The sequence below is a fragment of the Lynx rufus genome, unplaced genomic scaffold (assembly GCF_022079265.1).
Source record: "Lynx rufus isolate CCGP_SWC_20201006 ecotype Redwood Valley unplaced genomic scaffold, mLynRuf1.p SCAF_4, whole genome shotgun sequence".
Lineage (NCBI taxonomy): Eukaryota > Metazoa > Chordata > Mammalia > Carnivora > Felidae > Lynx > Lynx rufus.
This window is the reverse complement of record NW_025814856.1, coordinates 133208919-133215087: the sequence shown is the minus strand read 5'-3', so window position 1 is coordinate 133215087 and position 6169 is coordinate 133208919. Positions and strand designations below refer to the sequence as shown.

Here is a 6169-nt window from a genome sequence, read left to right as displayed (position 1 = left end):
TTGAGGAATTAATATCATCATTTCTCTCAACCTTGTCTATTTTGGCCATTGTTAAACATGTAAGTGACTCATATATTCTCTTTGCCCCCACAATCCTATCACCATACTACTTTGTGTTTTCTTTCTTTTAAAATCTCATATTTCCCTGGCTTTCTCTTTTATTCCACCCTAAAACTGCCCAATTCTTCCTAAGCCTCACTCAGCTTCTACCCCTGTTCCTCCTGAGGTGCTTTGAAACATTGAATCAACACCTAAAGACTTGCTTTTAAAACATTTTACAGAGTGGCTATTTCAGATTTCACTTAAGAAGGATCAGTAAGAGAGAGTTTGTTGCTTTCTTCCTCTAATTCATTTTTTAAATTTGTTTTAATTTTTATTTATTTTTGAGCGAGAGAGAAGCAAAGCATGAGCAGGGGAGGAGCATAGAGAGAGGAGACACAGAATTTGAAGCAGACTCCAGGCTTGGAGCTGTGAGCACACAGCCTGACGTGGGGCTCGAACTCATGAACCTTGAGATCATGACCTGAGCTGAAGTTGGACACTTAACTGACTGAGCTACTCAGCTGCCCCCAATCTATTTTCCATATTGCTGCTGCAATATTTCTGAGATGCAAAATAACTTTATTCCTTTGCTTAAAATTGTCAAAGTCTCCCAATATTCATTGAGATAAAACCTAAACTCCTTAGTATGACTTTGGAGTCATTTACTCAACAAATACTTATTGAGCACCTACTACGTCTAGTCACTGTTCCTAGTGCTTGAGATACACCAGTGAACAAAACAGGGAAAGATCTCTGCCCTCATGGAGATTACACTTTAGTGGTGGGAGAGAGATAATAAATGATAAATATGATACGTAAGTAACTTATCCGGCATACTAGAAGATGCTAGATGCCATAGGAAGGAAAGTAGATCAGAAATTCTGGGAGTGGCCGAGGCAGGGTGTGTTTCCACGGAATGGTCAGGGTCAGCCTTTCGAGATTTGAGTGCATGTCACCACCACATGCACCCTAACTTCCCACCATACTTTACTATCTTCCTTTCCATGAATAGCCCATGTTCTATCACCTATTAGCATTTTAGTTTGACACAAAATGTCCAATTTTCACAGAAGCCCTTTCTTTGCCCAACCCCTCTCTCCTTTCGATTCCCCATTCTGCTATGGCATCATCCCCTCTCCATCCCCTGAGTTCCACTTTCCTCCCAGATAGAATTGGTTGTCCCTCTTCTTTATTAAATCCATCTCACAGGGTTTTTTTTTTTTTGCAATTATTTGTTTGTTTTGTATTTGTTAATTATCATTTTTTTTGCTAGGTTATGCTATACTACACTTGATCTTAGCCAAAAGGCCGAGAAGCGATTAGGTTATGCTATAGCAACAACAACAAAAAATCCCTAAATTTTAGTGGTTTCTCACCTACATTTTGGTTGCAGCAAATTCTGAAAAACTGTGGCTCTGATTCCTGAGTTCCCTTCATTCCAGGAGTAACCTACATTTGGGACATGTCTTTTTCATGGCAGAAGGGAAAACGACTGGTCAAAACATTCAGTGTCTCTTAAAACTTCTCATGTATAGCATACATCACTTATGCTCACATCTCCAAGTCAGTGGGGCAGAAAAGATTCCTAGAGAGAGTGTCTCTGCAAGTTTCGTGATGATGGTTGGGCAATGGAATCCTCTTACAAAAGGAGAGTAATTGTGAGCAATACAATCTGCCACACTTGTGTATCTCACACAGTGGACTCTGCATACCATGAGTTCAAGTTTTGTGGCTTTCATCAGCAGACGTGTTTCCTACTACACCAATGTAGCTTCACAAAATGTCTGAGTGAAATAAGAAAAAGAGGATGGGAACTAACATCTGGTTAGTGTCATTGTACCAGGCACCACCACACTTTGTTACCTCTGTGTTACAAACGAGGCAAATGAGATTCCTACCTGAAATAACTTGTGCATGACAACAGTTCTGAAGCAAGAGATATAGCCTCTGTGACTCTAAAGCTGCTTTCTACCTCACCATCCTGCCTTTAGAGACATCTGTAATATACAACTCTTACGCATTCATTTCTTACTATTAAAGCAAAGAGAGAGATACGATAGGGCTACGAATGGTGATTCTATTTCTGCAGAGTATCTTGCATTTGACCTGTTCTTATCATATCTCCCATCATTTTTCTATCTCTGGCATTTGTTACACACCATTTAGAGTTCCATAATAACCCTTTAATTATCCTCCTCTCTCTCTAAGTTCCATTCTATACCTAAATAATGTTCCCAAAGCATGTCTTGTACCATGTCATTCTTCTGTTTGAAAGTGTTTCAAGGTTTCTATTTTTGTATATGTTTATTTATTGATTTTGAGAGAGGCATTGGTGGGCAGGGGAGGGGCAGAGAGAGAATTCCAAGCAGGCTCTGTGCTGTCAGTACAGAGCCCTATGGGAGGCTTGATCCCACAAATAGTGAGATAATGGCCTGAGCCAAATTCAAGAGTCAGACACTTAACCAACTGAGCCACCTAGGTGTCCCTGTTTCAAAGATTCTAATGATCTGTACCACAAACTTGAGTTTGTGCTGTTACCCTACATGGTCTCACTGTTCTTCCTGAAATCCCTCTGCTGAACTAGGGACATCTTTAGGACCTAATCTTCACTTTTCCAAATATAAACTGCTTTCTTTGCTCACTCACTCCACTGGGACTAACCCTCCTCGTGCCTTCATTTATCGAAAAATGTTTTTCAATTTGAAGTCAAATGCTGCTTATTCAATTCATATCACTCAGGTCCCCACCTGATAGAGGTCTCTCCCTCCTGTGTTTCCTTGGAGGTTTGTAGTGATAAGACAACTGAAGTTATTGAGGATGCTGAGAGTGGATGCCGATATGAACACTATCTTCAGATATTTGGAGGATGCTCACCTGGAAGAAGGATAGGCTTACTCTCTGAAGTTCTAGAGGGAAGAATAGAGACAAGCATAGATGCATTATGGGGGAATAGTTGCAGCCACTTCAGTATTAGCCCCAAGACAGAGTAAGTCTTTCTTCAAAGGAAGTGTTGAAGCAAAATCTGGGTGCCCCATGATTGTGGCTATTGTAGGATTTATGATTCAAACATCATCATTTATATTAGTTTGTGCACAAAGTGTTTTCTCTATTAGACTTTAGTTGTTTAAGAATAAGGACTTTTTTTGGGTGGGGGGAAGCACTAAAGGGGTAAGGGGCATTAAGGAGGACACTGCTAGGGATGAGCAGTGGTGTTATATGTAAGTGATGAATCACTAAATTCCATTCCTGAAGAAACAATATTTTGATTTTAAAAATTTAAAAAGTAATAAATTAGGGGCGCTTGGGTGGCTCAGTCGGCTAAGCGTCTGACTTCAGCTCAGGTCATGATCTCACAGTTTGTGGGTTCGAGCCCCACATCGGGCTTGTGCTGACAGCTGAGCCTGGAGCCTGCTTTGGATTCTGTGTCTCCCTCTCTCTCTGCCCCTCCCCTGCTTGCACTCTGTCTCTCTCTCAAAAATAAACAAACGTTAAAAATTTTTTTAAAAAAAGTAATAAAAGAAAACAAAAGAAAAAAGCAAGTTGCAGGAGAATGTGTTCGATATGATGCCATTCATTAAAATTTAAACTCTTGCCCCCCCCCCAAAATGAATAAGGACTTTTATCTCATTTATATTTGTGTCTCTCATCCTATTTATTGGATTTGCTTTGTTATGCAAAAGGATTACGGGGACATACTGCTAGTATCACATGGTATAGCTATAAAATTAATTTTACTAAGACAAAAACTTTTAAGCAAAAAAGTAGCAGAGTGCATATATTTCTCTAAATTCTCACAACCCCGATAGAAGTGGATTTTAGACTACCCAGTTTGAGTGCAGGCACCCAGCTGAAGGGACTTTAGGGATAGAATGCCTTCTATTCAAGTGTAAATTCCCTGCTAGAGGAATTGGCCTCAGAAAAGAGGAGTCTCTGGATCTCAACCTCTGTTATCAACAGATTCTCCCTGAGCTAATTTCTTGCTAAATTATCAAAAGGGAGGGAATGAGTCACCAGGAACCCACATCTGTTTCTTCTTATGCTTACAATGTCTTTGCCTGAAGACAAGTACTCCCTAACAGGGGTAATAAAAGAGAAGGAAAGTAAATAGATCTCTACCATTTTCATGTATTTATTTGGCACACGAAAAGACAGTGGAAAATGGAAAGAAACCTTTGAACTTTTGTAGCCAGTTAGAAACTAACAGTTAATGTGCCCAGTGGAAAGTATGTCAATTCATCATCAATTGAAAGAAACACAAACCAATGATTAGCTCACCACTGGGAAAGAAGGAAACGCAAAAGACTGTGGGAAGAAGGGCACCAGACAGAACAGCTGGGATGATTGGAGGACCGGGCTTGTCAGGTGCAGAAATCCAGGCAGGAGCAGAGGAATAGAAACAGAAAGCTAGGAGAGGGCTGGGGGTAAGGACAGGCTGGTCAGTATCAATCAAGGCTACAACAGGGATGGAACTTTAAAATATTATGCCAAATGAAAGAAGTCACATACAAAAGGCCACATAATATATGATTCCATTCATGTGAAATATCCATCATATGGAAATCCAATGAGGCAGAAAGCAGACGAGTGTTTGCTAGGGGCTGGGGAGAGGGGAGGGTGGGCAGTAACTACTTAAATGGGTATGGGTATGCCTACTGCTTTTAGTGTAATGAATATGTCCTGGAACAAGACAGAGGTGATAGTCATACAGCAGTGTGAATGCACTAAATGCCAGTGAGCTGCACACTTTAAAATGGTTAATGGTTAATTTTATGTTAAGCTTGTAAAATTTTACCTCAATTACAAAAAAGAATAGACTGGTTGGGACCACTCTGGGAGGAATGGAATTCCAATTTTCTTTCTTTCTTTCTTTCTTTCTTTCTTTCTTTCTTTCTTTCATCTTTCTTTCTCTTTCTTTCTTTCTTTCTTTCTTTCTTTCTTTCTTTTTTCTTCCTCTTTCTTTCTTTCTTTCACTTCACTTGTCCCAAGATTACAACTTTTTAGTTTTTTACTTTAGCCAAATTTAAGTCATACACTTTCCTTCTTGTTGTATGGAGGCAATGTAAGAAAGTGTCCTCCCCTGAGTCTCTTAGTAGGAGGCAGGCCCCAGGATTTCATGGCCCACCAACATAACAGAAAATGAGAAATGCGTAATTTTCCAAAATTGATAGCAATGCTGTTAGGAAGGGATAGTGGATATTGAGCATACGCAGTATCCCTAAAATATCCCTATTAGAGGCAAGAAAAAATCTAATCAGGCATAAAACAGTCTTTGTAAGCAAAACTAGTAAGATGTCTTGAAAGAGCAAACAAGAATCTCTCAGACATATTTACTACTATTTTTAGAATTAAACGTTTTCTTTAAAGATATATGTGGTTGCTCTGTACATAAAACAAGTGTTTTGGAATATACAAATAGTTAAAATAAAATTCTGTTCCCTTTGAAAGCACATTGTGCAGAAGTCAGAGGATAAATAGAGCTGGCATACAGGCCTTTTGAAGTCAACTGGAATGCAACACGTATTTTGGAAATGGTACAGGAGAAGAGACGTCACAACTAGTTCTCCCCTTTTCTTTAATCAAAGTTCTTAGGATTCTTTGTGGGATTATGCTCTTGTTAAGACTTGGGAGTTTAGATGAATTTCTTTGAGGTGTTTGACAGGTCTGAAGAGGAATTATTGAGACACAGCAATAATAAGTTGACACTTGATCTTTAGAACACAAAGCTGTTCACGACTGGGTCTGTTCCTATATCCAACGTGTACAATGTGCGATGACATTCGTTCTGTGTGGCAACTGAGAAAACCTGAGCCAGAGAAAGCATTTAAATGTGCAAAATTGAATAGAATCAGACCAACGGGGCTGTTCGATGTGTTAAGGAAACAGCTCGGTTAGTAAAGATTCTTCTTTTTGTAGTTTTTATCACAAAAGGAATTTACCTGACACACATATGACCTGTGTTGTTCACTTTATACTAAAATAAAATATCAGGCGAATATTCTTCCTCAAATGGAGAAAGAATTAACTTCAACACAATTATTTTTTTTTTTTTTACTGGCACACAGGTAAGAAAATGTACAGAGTTGGATATAATTATAACAAAGTAGAAAGATCACTGGGTACAGATTCT

General features: G+C 39.1%; 1 pseudogene; it reads right to left on the bottom strand.

The window, feature by feature from the left end:
• Positions 1-1272: 1272 nt before the first annotated feature.
• LOC124525281 (uncharacterized) lies at positions 1273-1362 on the bottom strand (annotated as a pseudogene).
• Positions 1363-6169: the final 4807 nt, after the last annotated feature.